At 38.6% G+C, this 15,146-nt stretch overlaps 1 long non-coding RNA gene and 1 pseudogene across 1 annotated transcript in view; one reads left to right on the top strand and one right to left on the bottom strand.

The window, feature by feature from the left end:
• The window catches only part of LOC123790827 (uncharacterized), a 28,212-nt gene extending 21,797 nt beyond the window's left edge, over positions 1–6,415 (bottom strand). The window contains exons 1-3 of the long non-coding RNA XR_015722049.1: positions 6,313–6,415; positions 5,787–5,909; positions 5,000–5,131 (exon numbers count right to left, since the gene is read on the bottom strand). This is a non-coding gene — a long non-coding RNA (uncharacterized LOC123790827). The remainder of the gene's footprint in view (positions 1–4,999; positions 5,132–5,786; positions 5,910–6,312) is intronic.
• Positions 6,416–9,385: 2,970 nt separating this feature from the next.
• On the top strand, positions 9,386–13,644 carry LOC123790817 (large ribosomal subunit protein uL4 pseudogene; annotated as a pseudogene).
• The last annotated feature ends 1,502 nt before the right edge of the window (positions 13,645–15,146 follow it).

Below are 15,146 nucleotides of genomic sequence, written 5' to 3'. Positions count from 1 at the left end.
CAAGCTTCATTGGGATCCTGACCCAGAGAAACTGTGCAAGTAAATAAATGTTTGTTGTTTTAAGGCGCTAAATTTGGGGGTAACTGTTACACTAAAATTGATAATTAGTAAGATTATGTATTTGCATGTGTTATTTCTTGCCTTAGATTTTAAATTCCTTAAAATGATCATTTAGGTACATCATCTGGCATCTAGCACAGTTTCTAAAACCTGCTATGTTCTCCAGAAATGTTCATTGCATGCATGAATAAATGAATGAATTTCCGATCAACTTCAGGGCTGATTTTATTAATTACAAATTTATTAAGAACCTAATTGAAGTCAGGCATTGAACTCAACTCTGGGGCTGGTCTGAGTTGGGGTCCTCAGAAGTTAACTATGAGATGAGGCTATAAGCATATTCAGAGTCATTCCAACCAAGGCTAGCTGCTGGGTTCTCACTCACAGCTCCCCCACAAACTTCTCTGGTTGAAGGTTGCTTCAGGGTATTCACATCCTGCCATTCTTGGCTTGTCCTGTGAGTGAGTCCAAGTACACTCCCAACATGAGAACACAAGTTCTCAGGAAGAGAACATCAGGCACATGTAGCAAGCAGCCTTTGGCACAGGCCAGGCATCACTAGCATCTGCCATGAAATAAAATATAAAGCAAATGCCTGGATACTTAAGACTCAGACTATAGTAAAAATAATGTATCATTATAGTAAAAATATTAGCAGTAAATAATAAAACTAAGTTGCTAGAATTATGAATGGTCTTACTGCCTAGTGGGTTGTGGAAGCCCACAAGAAGGTGACATTTGAACCAGTGCTTCAAAGTGACACAAGAAGGTGTCATTTGAACCAGTGCTTCAAAGTGAATGAGAATTTGCCAGGAAGATAAAGCAGGGAGGGTGTGCTGGGAGGAGAGAACAACACATACAAAGGTTTTGAAGTGAGAGTACACACCGTGTATCAGGGAATGGGAAATGCCTACTGGTACCTCACGTCCCAGTTGTGAGGGAGCCAATAAGAAAGGATAAGTTTGCAACTAAGGACTCCTTAGCTATGGAGGTATTTCCTGGTGGCAGAAGTGCCACCACTACTGGCAGGAAACCTGAACACTTTGAGGATTAGAGTCTATATTGCTGAAACTCCCAACTTGCCCAACACCTCCAACATTCCCAACACTCCCCGTATCCTCCAAATTCCCAACATTCTCAACACTCCAACACCCCCAAAATCACATTCCCAACAATCCCAATATTCTCATTATTCCACAAATTCCCAACATCCTCAACACACCCAACACCCCTAAATTCCCAATGTTCCCAATACCTCCCAAATTCCCAACATTCCCAACATCCCCCAAATTCCCAACATTCCCAATACTTCCCAAACTTCCAACTTCCCCAACACTCCCAATAGTCTACAAATTCCCAACATTCTCAACATTCCCAGCATCCCCCAAATTCACAACATTCCCAACACTCTTAACATTCCCCAAATTCCCAACATCCTCAACATTTCTAATACCTCCCAAAATTCCCAACACCCCCAATATTCCCAACACTCCTAATATTCCCCAAATTCCCAAGACTCCCAACATTCCCAAGATTCCCAATATCCCCAATCTCCCAATGCCTCCCAAATTTTCAACATTTCCAACACTCCCAACACCCCCATTATCTGGACATCCCCAACACTCCCTGCATTTCTAACAACACAATGCTCCCAGCAAGCAGCATCATGTTCCAGATGAGATCCTGGCCTCTGAAGTTAAATAACCTGGGAGAAGCCCCTGCTGTGATGAATAAGGATTGGGATCTTTCCCATCAGTTTTGTGACTACTGGGTGACTGAAACCCTTGCCTATAATTTGGAGATTGTTAAAGATAAAATGTTTGCATCCTACAAAAACTCATATGTTGAAGCGCTAACCCCCAATGTGTGATATTAGGAGGTGAGGCCTTCAGAAGGTGATTATATTTAGATGAGGTCATGAGGGTGGGGCTTCCATGATGGATTAGAGACTCCTAAGAAGAGACACAACAGAGCTTGTTTTTTTTTTTTTTTCTGCCATGTGAAAACACAGTGAGAAGATGACCATCTGCAAAGCAAGAAGAAGGTCCTCACCGGAACCTGGCCATGTTGGCACCTTCATTTTGGAGTTTCAGCCTCCAGAACTGTGAGAAATAAATGTCTATTGTTTAAGCTACCCAGTGCACAGTATTTTGTTTTGACAGCCCAAGCTGTCTTACAGAGACTGTGCTGGAATATTAGTCTTGGAGAGGCAGGGCCTTGCTTTCAATGGCAGAAGCCAGGAGGGTTTGGATATTCCTGTTTTCTACGCCCAGAAGCTGGACTAGAGGCTGTGACCTGGGCCAGGCCCATGGCATGCAAGTCTGCAGAGAACATAAAAAAGTGCTGGGGCAGTTTTCAGGTGACAGTGACACCTGGGGACCTGAAACATCATCATGGCCTTTTCCTAGAGTGGAGACACCTGAGGGTGTGGTAATAATAAGTGGAGCCTAGTTCAGGCCTCTCACAGGGGAGGGCATTGCTGGAACTATGTGACTAAGACATGTAAAGTACTTCTAATACACAGTCATAATTCAGTTCATGGCTATTGCTGCTTTTTCGTTTTTTTTTGTTGTTGTTGTTGTTTTTTAAAGATTTTATTTATTTATTTGATAGAGAGAGAGACAGCCAGCGAGAGAGGGAACACAAGCAGGGGGAGTGGGAGAGGAAGAAGCAGGCTCACAGCAGAGAAGCCTGATGTGGGGCTCGATCCCACAACGCCAGGATCACGCCCTGAGCCGAAGGCAGGCGCTTAACCTCTGTGCCACCCAGGCGCCCCTGCTTTTTCGTTTTTTGGTAGTGATTTGTGTGCTTCTCAATAGGGATCCCTTCCCACATAGGATAGGTGGTTTTGATCTAACCCTTCTTAACTAAAGCTTTGCTTTCATAGATAGTTCTTTCTGAGCTGCTACATTCATGCCAAGCTGCACACCAAAGGAGGTGAATTGCTATCACCTATTCCTTTACGTGAGATCATTTCTTTTTTTTTATAAATAATTTTTATTTTGTTATTAGTCACCATACAGTACATCCCCAGTTTTTGATGCAATGTTCCATAATTCATTATTTGCGTATAACACCCAGTGCACCATGCAATACATGCCCTCCTTACTACCCATCACCGGCCTATCCCATTCCCCCACCCCCCTCCCCTCTGAAGCCCTCAGTTTGTTTCTCAGAGTCCATAGTCTCTCATGCTTCACTCCCCCTTCTGATTACCCCTCCTTTCTTTATCCCTTTCTTCTCCTACTGATCTTCCTATTTCTTATGTTCCATAAATGAGTGAAACCATATGATAATTGTCTTTCTCTGCTTGACTTATTTCACCTAGCATAATCTCCTCCAGTCTTGTCCATGTTTACGTGAGACCATTTCTTATCTGGTACAGAAGAAAATTGTTCTCAACAGTATTGTGATTTGAAAGTCTAATGTATTTTTTATTTTTGTGTATGTTTTCATCATAAGAATAAAAAAAACCATGGCAATTTCATGTGTTTTTGTTTTTTTGGCAGTTCCCATAGCAGTAAAATATTCACTCAATAATGACATTTACAACTTTTCAACTACAGGTAGGATTACATCTATTTGCACTTTAAATCCTTGGCAATAAAGCTTTCTCCCATCTAGATCTCTGTTTTATTATGTGCTTAATATTTGCTCTAAAAGATAAATAAAATGGAGAGGCAGGGTATGAATCCAGAAGTTTTCAAGAAATGCCCATTTATGTTTATATGACATAATTTATTTTTTAAGCCCCCTTCCACTGGTGGCAGAAATGAAATTTTAGACAAGTCAGGCCACACACACACCCCCCACACACATGTGCTTTCTTCTTCTAATCTTCCGTCAGGTTGTGGTTGTGTTTTATATGTTTCCTTGGTGCCATGGCCTCAGAGCTGGATGGGGATGGGTGTCTATCCTCTGTTATGTCACCCTCAATCTGCCATCCCCTGAGAGGTGCATCTCCATAGCTAGTCTCTGGTGTTTGCTGGCTGCTGGGAACCTCTCACTTCTGAATGCAGGGCCCCTTCAGTCCAATCTTCTCCCAGCTACTTTAGGCTACTCTTAGGGACCTAGAAATAGCCCCCCGGAGCCTATGCCATTCTGGAGCCTCAGGAACTGGGTAGGAATGAGGTATCCTTCTGTGGTACTCCTGAAACCTCCTTCTCAGGCAACTCTGGAGTAAAAGGGAGTTCTGTGAATCTGTATGTATCTAATAGCCTATGTGACCATAGAGCCAGAACCATGTCTATGCTGGGGTAAAGCACTCAGAGATTTTCCAAGCAAGTGGAGTCTTCTATACTCCTAGATCCCCTGAGTCATCTGGATTCTGCCCGGGCCTCTGGTCATCTTCACCTGCTCTCTCTTCTAGGGCTCTGACTTCTGGGGTAGTGTCCTAAGATCTTGCTCAGAGTTTTATGACTCCACAGTTCCCCTTTTCTTTAACTTTTCCCATCCATCTCCAGCCCATGAAAACTTGATCTATTCTTCAGGATGAGAAAAACTGAATCAAAATGAGCACATATTGTTTGTCAGGGCCTGAATTTTGAAACTCAAAATGCTTTCATCTCAGACTATAGTTTCAAACATGATTTTCAAAAGTCAAAAGATTTCAAAAGTTTTCTGAGATGTTAAAAGTAGATTGTGTAATGCAAACTCTCTCTCTCTTTCCCTCTCCACCCTCTTTCTCTGCCCCCCCCCCACTCTGTTGTGCATGGTATACACAAAGTGCCCTGGCTGATGCCTCAATGGGGGTAAAGCCAAAGGATGCTCGGAAGTACTGTGGGAAAAGAATTTGTTGTTTCTCTATAAAATATTACCCCACTGCACATGTAAATATTTAAATGCCATCTGGAAAAGGCTTTTTTTGCATCTATCAGATGCCTTGGTGGTGCCAACAATGGCTGAATTGTGAGGTGTGGAAGATCATAGGCTGGGGTACCTTAGGAGTCCAGGTTTCACCAGGAGCTGTGGGAGAAGCCTGTGATGTGGTCTCTGGAGTGCTCAGTCCTGATATTCAGTGCTGTGGCAGCTGCCCTGAGGACTCCTTTAGCAGCATGGTTTGGGGGGATCTCTGTGGAGGAAAATAGGGAGACTTGGAAATATTTGGCTTAGGGATTTAATCACACAGCATGAGGGCATTCCTATTTGTCTCCCTCCTTATCCTGCCATAACATATAGGAGAAAATAGGCACAGTGGAGGCTGAAGGACATTCTCGGGACCTGTCTGGACACTCCCCATATTGGGCTTCCAGAAACTGGTATGGACAGAGCTGGGGATAACCGCTGATTTACCTGGACCCAGGTCTTCTTAACCTCTTCACTCTGCCCACATACATGCAGCCCTCAGCCCTCCACTCTCTTAAAATAAAGATATCAATATTGAACTCTTTTTCCTCTGATTCCTTCAGAGCTAAACTGATATAATAATTTAAGCTGGATTGTTTCTAGTTTACCACTGCTCCGGGCTGAGATTGCATCTTCACCTTGGGATGTGTGGAGTTTTGGTTTTTTTTTTTTTTAATTTATTTATTTATTTGACAGAGATAGAGACAGCCAGCGAGAGAGGGAACACAAGCAGGGGGAGTGGGAGAGGAAGAAGCAGGCTCATAGCGGAGGAGCCTGATGTGGGGCTCGATCCCATAACGCCGGGATCACACCCCGAGCCGAAGGCAGACGCCTAACCGCTGTGCCACCCAGGCGCCCCGGGATGTGTGGAGTTTACTCACCTCACGTAAGGAAGGAATTTCTACTGCAGTTGGTAGAGGGTGTTCTGGACTCTGCCCTCAAGTCATACACCACGGCTCCTCTGTGCTTTTTCAGGCTGGCATTGAATGGCCAAAATCACCATGCTACAAGAAGAAGAGAGAAATACAGAAGGTGGGTGATAATGAGCTAGGCTTGAAGGTATCTGGGCTGACAAAGTCTGATATTTGGAAGGAATACATAGGAGCAAGAAAAGTGTGGATGACGTTATGGAATTTGGGAAATATCACAAGTACTTAGAATCTTAAAAAGAAACAGACAAAAACCTGGGTCCATAATGTGAGTTTTCGGAGGCACAGCACCCCCACCTAGCTGGCCTTATGTGTGACCATGCGTGCCTCACCGACTAATCTTGTTGTTACAAAGCACCCTGGCACCATATCAGTCCTTCAGGGTTTCCTCTTGGACTCAAGGATGCTCTTAGGGAGAGTGTCCATACTGGTTCCTGTGCAGAAAATGCCACTTTCAGAAGTCCTATTCTGTACTCACGTATCCTGAGAAACCAGGGACATCACTGTTCAGTAGGGACTCTCAGCAAAGTGAGAAAAATGGTTTCCAAACACAGCTCCCAGAAGGTGCGACAGACATTTTCCATGGAGTTTGGAGGGATGGTTGAATTATTAAACAAGATGTTGGCATGAGTTCTGTGTAGTCAAGAGATCTGAACTGATGAGAGAGTCAAACATCCTCAATCCACAAAATGTTATATTTTGCAAAGGACTGCAGAAAACTTTGATTCTGACTTTTTTTCTTCTTCTTCTTCTTCTTCTTCTTTTTTTTTTTTTTTGGTGTTAAGGACTGTATTATTCTGGTTGGACTGCCATAACAAAGTACTATAGACCAAGGGGCTTAAACAACAAATATTTATTTGCTTCACAGTTCTGGAGGCTGGGAGTCCAAGACTGAGGTGTCAGCAGGACTGTTTCTCCTGAGGCTTCTCTCTTTGGCTTGTCTCTCCTTGGTCACCTTCTCACTGTGTTCTCGTGTGGCTTTTTTCCTGTGGGGCCATCACTGGTGTTTTGCCCTCTTCTTATAAGGACACCAGTCACATTGGATTAGGGTTCTACCCAATGATCTCATTTAACTTTAATTATCCTTTTAAAGGTGCTACATCCTAATATAACCAGATTGGGGTTAGGGCTTCAACAAAGGAATTTGATGGGGAGGGCACAGTGCAGTTCATAACAAAGACCCATTCTGCTACTTCGTGACTTAAAACAAGAAAACATTACATTATCTGCTGGCTCCAAAATAATCAACGGTATGAATAGAATGGGTTAGACAGTGCACTGAAAAATATTCAGGAATGAAATTGGACACATCAGCATTGAAGCAAGCCTCTGTAACCCATTGGTTGAGACAAAGCAAGTCACTTTGCCTCCCTGAGTCATTATTTCTTCACTGGGAAAACAGGGGAAGTGATATATATCCTGCAGGGATGGAAATATTAGAAATCATTCTTGCAAAACGAGTACTCACAGAAGGTATTATTGTGAACCATTGGCATCATTCTGGACACTCCATGGGATCCCAAGGTGCAGTTAAGTCCTTGCCCCACCCCCATGGGAAGCATTTATCTGGAGGATTCCTGAACATTGTGCTATAGGATCATGCAACCTTGGATACACCAGACTGTATTTGACTGTGAGTCAAAGGCCAGATACACTTAAGGGCTTGACACACACTACTTCTCCTGTGAGAACATTATGGAAATTTTCTGCGGGATCCTGAGTGAACATCTGACTTCCGATGAGGACTGGATCTGCTGCTGAGCAGGCACCTCATGCTTTGCCACATCTGCCAATATCCTAACACAAACCTCTTCACATGTGATCTCCTGGACAAGCTCTTTCTGTACCTTACAGTCTAGAAAAAAAGTTTTAATTAAAAATAGATACCTTCATAATAATGAACAGGGCTACATGAGGGACTTAATCAAGGTTGTAAATTAGAATATGGATTTGACAGAGTTACACTGAAATTCCTATCACTGCAGGAATGTTCTACTAGGATCTGGGGTGGAGGAAAGGGCTGAGGAAGGAGGCCAAGCAGAAAAAGGGAAGCCGGGGTGACTGATCACAATGACAAAGGAGGCCATACAATGGAGCCAGGAGGACTTTCCCTGGAAATAAAAACAGTTAAGTTTCCAGATAAGATAGAGCAAAAGCCTTTCATGCTTGAAACAACCACTTTAAAAGAAATTGATAAAATAAATGAAACAATGGCTTTATGTCACTAGACATGAGACAGCAAAGGATAGTAATCCTTGAGAGATGGGAAATGAAAGGAGCAACCCCTACAATTGCCTTGAGTTTCCAGATTACAACACAGAGAGGTATAACTAAGGCAGAGCCCAGAAGATTGCTTGAATGGAGGAGACAGAATTGATATTCCAGAGCAAGGCACATAGAGTACATGCAACAGAGTACCAGAGAGGAGGGAGCTGCAAAAAGTCCTTGAGTGGTCAGCAGAATATGATCAAGGCATGCATGTGAAGAAACTACCAGAGGTTGTTGAAAGAACTTCCTAAAAGGATCAGAGGGTACAGTGCCTGTACTCACAAGGGCCAAAAAAAACACATATCTGTTCCCCGCACCATACTGGATAATTTATAGAGTATTGGGTAGAATCCTAAGAACAGACTTTTCTCGCTTATGAGTGATAATAAACCCTTTCTTGAACACTAGATCCTGTCTAGCAAATCTTAAAGCAGAACCCTAAAGGATCAAACTGTTTCCATGTAACCTAATGGCAAACTGAGCTCAAGAATATTTGTAGTGGCACCTAGCTGGCTAAGTCAGTAGAGCATGCAAGTCTTGATCTCAGGGTTATGAGTTCAAGTCCCACATTGAGCATGGAGCTTACTTAAAAAAAGAAATGAAAAGAAAAGAATATTTGTAGGAATACAAAAAGTCCATCATGTAACAGGACAAAATTCACAATGTCAGACAACAATTAAAGATAAACAGACATGCAAAGAAGCAGGAAAATGATTTGTGAAAGATACATTAGAATTAACAGAAAAGAATATTATAATTGTTATTACAACTCTATTCCAGGTATTCAAAAAAATTTAAATAGAGGACCTAAAGAAAACTTCTAAAAATGTAAATGATAAGCCTGAGAAGAAAAATGCAATATACTACATAAATTAAAGGCATGTTAATCTGCAGGAAAACAGATTTGTGAATCTGAAGACACAGCAATGGAAGCTATCCAAGAATAAACATATGGGGGGGAAACAATAAATGAATGAAAAGAGCATCAGTGAATTGTTGAACAAAACTTTAAGTGGTCTAATATGTGTGTAACTGGTATTAATAGAGGGGGAAGGGAAGAAAAAATTATCTGAAGAAAGAATAGCCAAAAATATTTCAAATTTGATAAAAATTACAAAGCCAAAGATCACAGATATTTAACAAATGCCAAGCACAAGCCACATGAAAAAGAAAAATACGCCAAGGCATATCATAATCAAATTGTTCAAAACCCCTCATAAAGAGAAAATCTTAAAAATAGACATGAAAAAAAAATTGTCATATACACAGGAACAAAAATCAGGATGATGGTAAGTTTCTCATTAAAAAAAAAAAAAAGGAAAGCAATAAGACAGGGGAAATCTTTAAAGCACTGAAAGTAAAAACTGTCAACCTAAATTCCTATATCCAGACAAAATACATTTCAAAAATGAAGATAAAATAAAGACATTTTCAGACATATAAAGCCAAAATAATTCATTATCACAAAACAAGGAAATCCAATAAGCAGAAGAAAGATAGAAATATGGATTTACACACAGAATGAAGGGACCAGAAATGGTAACTATATTGCATAAATATATAAGATTATTTATTATTTAAATCTATTTAAAAGAAAATTGTTTAAACAACAGTAATAGTAATGTACTGTGGGGTTTATAAAATATATAAAATCATATGGATAATAGTAATAGTACAAAGGCCAGGATAACTAAAAAATACACTGCTGTATGGTTTTTATGCTATACTTGAAGTGTTATAAGATCACGGGAAGATATACTGTGATAGGTTAAAGATGTATTCTATAAATCCTAAAGCAACCACCAAAAAATAACACAAAGAGCTATAACTAATAAGCCAACAGATGTTACAATGGAATCCTAAATAACAGTCATTTTACCTAAGACAGAAGAAATAGGAAAACGGGGAACGAAGTACAGAAGAGATAAACAGAAAAAAAATAGCAAGATTTAAAGTTAATTATGCCAATTATCAGAGTAATTTTAAAGGGTCTGACCACTCTGATTAAAAGTTGGGGATTGGCAGATTAGATAAAATGTTCAAGATCCAACTATATGCTGTCTACAAAAAAAAAGAGTGAGAGAGAGAGAGAGAGAGACAAAGATAGAGACCACATTTTACATATAAAGATACAAATCATTTAAAAGAAAAGGGATAGAAAATTGTACACCATATTAAAAATAATCAAAATAGGGGCACCTGGGTGGCACAGCGGTTAAACGCCTGCCTTCGGCTCAGGGCATGATCCCGGCATTATGGGATCGAGCCCCACATCAGGCTCTTCAGCTATGAGCCTGCTTCTTCCTCTCCCACTCCCCCTGCTTGTGTTCCCTCTCTCGCTGGCTGTCTCTATCTCTGTCAAATAAATAAATAAAATCTTTAAAAAAAAATCAAAATAGTACTAATTTTGCTCAGTTAATATCAGAAGTAGTCGATTTTGGACCACAGAATATTGTTATCAAAAATAAGTTTAATTCACAATGATAAAGGGGTCAATTAAAGAGGACACAACAATCCCAAATATGTATGCAATCACCAATTCAAAATACTTGAAGCAAACACTGGTAGAACTGCAGAGAGAAATAGACAAATCCACAATTACAGTCAGAGATTTAAATAATTATTAATATTTATAAATTCTTAAGAATTAATAGAGGGGTATCTGGCTGGCTCGGTTGCTAGAGCATGCAACTCTTGATCTTGGGGTCATGAGTTCAAGCCCCACATTAGGTATAGAGATTATTTAAAAATAAAATCTTCAAAAAATAAAAATAAGAATTAATAGAACAAATAACAGGAACTCAGTAACACAGAGAAGACTTTAATAACATTGTTAACCAACTTTTCCTAATTGACATACAGAACATTACAATAACCAGCATCAGAATATTTTTTTCATGTGCAACAGAAACAATATTAACCAAGATAGAACATATCCTGGGTTCTAAAACAAGTCTCAATAAATTCAAAAGGATTTAAGTCAAACAAAGTATGTTCTCCAACCATAAACAATTAAACTAGAAATCAGTAATAGAAATATCTCTGGAAGAAAAATCCCTAAATATTGGAAACTAATTTACACATTTATAAATAACACATAAGTTAAAGAAAAAAATCAGAATGTAAATTAGAAAGTATTATGAACTGAATGCAAATGAAAATGCAACTTGTCAAATTTGTGGGCTTCCACTTCAATTATGTTAGAAAAAGAAAAGGTCTCAAATCAATGACCACAGAGTCCATCAGAAAGAAAAGGGAGCAAACATAATGGGATATATACAGAAGAAATGGAATTTAAAAGTAGAAACTAATGTAACAGAAAACCAACCAAAAAAACCAAATCAATGAAATCAAAAGTCTGTTTTTTTAGAAACTCAGTAAACTGATAAACCTCTAGCCAGACTGATCAGAAAGAAAGAAGGTGCAGATTACTACCTTCAAGGATGAAACATGTGACATTACTACAGATTCTATAGGTACAAAGAAATATATGGATTATTATTAACAATTTTATATCAATACATTTGACAAGTTAGATTAAATGGATGACTTTTTGAAATATATAAGCTAGAAAGCTCACTCAAGAAGAAACAGATAGCATGAATTGTCCTCTATCAAGGAAATTAAAATTACACTCGACATCCTTAAAAAGCAAACAAGTGAAAAAATGCCTACCAGACCCAAATATCTTCAGTGAGGAATTTAAGCGAAAAATAATATTAATTCTATATAAACTACAAACTCTTACATAAAATCAAAGAGGAAGGAACACTTCTCAATTCATTCCATGAGACCAGAATTACTCTGATATGAAAACCAGGAGAAGACATTACAAGAAAAGAAAACTACAGACCAATGTCATTCATGAATATAAACACAAAATCCCTGGACAAAATACAAGCAAACCAAATCCACATGTGAAAGAGAGCAAATGCATGGTCAGTTTGGATTTATCCTAGCAGTGCATGGTTGATTTAACAGCTGAAAATCAATTAATTAATACACCATACATTGCAGTCATTTCACACCTAGGTATTTATTTACCCAATAGAAATTAAGACATATATCCATATAAAAATATGCACATGAATTTTCATAGCAGCTATATTTATAAAAGCCAAAACCTATAAAATCCAAAATCCTTACCAATGATTGAATAAACAGACTGTAGTATATCCATACAATGGAGTATTACTCAGCAATAAAAAGGAATGAACTAGTTATACATGCCACAACATAAATGAATCTCAATATAATTATGCCAAGTAAAAGAAACAGAATTTTATTTAAATTCTACAAAATACAAACTAGTATATAGTGACAGCTGATCAGTGGTTGCCTATGGATAGGGGCAGATTGGAGAGGTGAGGGAACGAATGATTATAAAGTGGCATGAAGAAATTTCAGGGGATGTCATATATATTTACAACCTCGATTATGGTGGTAGTTTAACAGGTGTATTCATATGTTAAAACATATCTAATTGTATACTCCAAATGTATACATATTATTAAATGTAAATTATGCCTCACTAAAACTATTTTAAAAAGAAAATAATAATAACCAAGTTTAAAAAGGCCAGGATGCCTTTGGAAATATGTGTCATAGTGGCCGCATGTTTGCACCAACCAAAACCTGGCACCGTTGTCACTGCAGAGTGAACACAACACAGAAGCAATATGCCATCTGCTCTGCCCTGGCTGCCTCAGCCTTACCAGCACTGGTCATGTCTAAAGGTCATCATATTGAGGAAGTTCCTGAAGTTTCTTTCATGGTTGAAAACAAAGTTGAAGGCTACAAGAGGACCAAGGAGGCTGTTTTGCTTCTTAAGAAGCTAAAACAAATGAAATAAAAAAGGTCTATGCCTTTCAGCGAATGAGAATTGGCAAGGTCAAAACGAGAAACCATCATCATATCCAGTGCAGGGGACCCTGCATCATCTACAATGAAGACAAGGGTATCATCAAGGCCTTTAGAAACATCCCTGGAATTACTTTGCTTAATGTAAGCAAACTGAACATTTTGAAACTCGCTCCTGGTGGGCAGGTGAGACATTTCCGCATTTGGACTGAAAGAGCTTTCCACAAGTTAGATGATCTGTATGTCACTTGGTATAAGGCTGCCTCCCTCAAGAGTAATTAAAACCTTCCCATGCATAAGATACTTAATACAGACCTTAGCAGAATCTTGAAAAGCCCAGAGATTCATGGCAGAGTCCTGAAGAAGATCCACTGAAGACCCTGAGAATCGTGCTGAAGCTAAACCCATATGCAAAGGCCATGCGGCAGAACATCATTCTTCTCCAGGCCGAGAATCATACACTCCAGATGGATAAGGCAGGAGCAACCTTAGAAGCCAAATCAGATGAGAAGGGGGTTCTAGGCAAGAAGCCTATGGTAGGGAAGAAAGGAAAGGAGGCTACTAGTGTGAAGAAGAAGAAACCTTTGGTGGGGAAAATGTCTGCAGCTACCAAGAAACCAGCAGCTGACAAGAGGCTGCAGAAAAGAAATACACCACGGAAGACAAGAAGCCTGCTGCCTAAAAACTTACATTTGTCTGTTCCATAAAAGTCAAATCATTTTGGACAGCTAATTTTGAGTAAAGACCTGATCAAAGACAGTGAGGAAAAAAAAAAGATATCGATATCTCCAAATTGATCTATAGATTCAACATAATTTCAAACAAAATTCTAGAAAGCTTTTTCTTTTTTTTAATAATGATTTTTTATTATGTTATGTTAGTCACCATACGGTACCTCATTAGTTTTTGATGTAGTGTTCCATGATTCATTACTTGCATATAACACCCAGTGCACCATGCAATACATGCCCTACTTAATACCCATCACTGGCCTATCCCAATCCTCCTGCCCCCCGAAGCCCTCAGTTTGTTTCCCAGAGTCCATAGTCTCTCATGGTTAAAAGAAATTGTCAAGTTAATATGAAAATTTACATGAAAATGCAATAGACTTTTATAAAGCTAAACAAGAAAAAAAAATGTAATACTTATTCTACCTGATTTCAAGACTTCACATAATACAACATTAAGGCAGTGTGGCATTGGCATCAAGATAGACAAATTGATAAATGGAACACAGTCTATACCTATGTGTATAGAACAGATCTGAGTTCTGACACTGGTTCCAAGGCAATTAAATGTGGAAAAAAATATTTTGAATAAGGATGTTAGAACAATTGAAAAACCATTAGCAATAAAATAAACATCAACCATTATCTCACACCATAAAAAAGATGAACTCCAAATGGATTACATACCTAAACTGAAAACCCAAATCTATAAAACTTCTAGAAGAAAACAGAAAATCTATATGGTGTTGGGGTATGGAAAGTTTTCTTAGATGCAACACAAAATGTAAAATTGTAAAATATAAATACATACATAGATGCATGCAAAAATACATAAGTAAATAGAATTTAACCAAAATAAAAAAGTTTTTCTCTCCAAAGAGCAAAGAAAATTATTGGGAAAATTAAAAAGGCAAGCCATAAGCTGAGAGAAAATATTTGCAAAAATGTATCAGACAAAGGACTTGTATTCAGAAGACATTAAGAGTTCTTACAAAACAATAACAAAAAACAAACTAATAGTAATGTAAGGAAAATATTTGAACAGTCATTTCACAAATAAAAAATATAAATAGCCATTAAATACATAAAAATATGCCTAGTAATATTAGTTTTTCAGGGAAATGTAAATTAAAGCCACAATAAGATACCACTCCATTACCATTAGAACCACTGAATGTCATAACAAATAAAAATTAAAATTAAAAAACACTAACTTTACCAAGTGTTATGAGAATATGAATAAATTGAGATAATCATGTGCTTGTGGGAATATGAAATGATACAGCTCCTTTGGAAAACACTTTGATGTTTTCCTAAATATTTAAACATACACCAACCATATGAGCCAACATTCTACTTATGGTTATTTATCCAAGAGGAATAAAATCATATGTTCACACAAAGATCTATAGATGAATGTCTATAACATTTTTATCTGTAATAGCCAAATAATAGA

The sequence above is a fragment of the Ursus americanus genome, chromosome 28, assembly GCF_024610735.1.
Source record: "Ursus americanus isolate L20-20 chromosome 28, mUrsAme1.1.p, whole genome shotgun sequence".
NCBI lineage: Eukaryota > Metazoa > Chordata > Mammalia > Carnivora > Ursidae > Ursus > Ursus americanus.
Note: the sequence above shows the minus strand (reverse complement) of the source record. Positions and strands in the feature narration are given on the sequence as shown.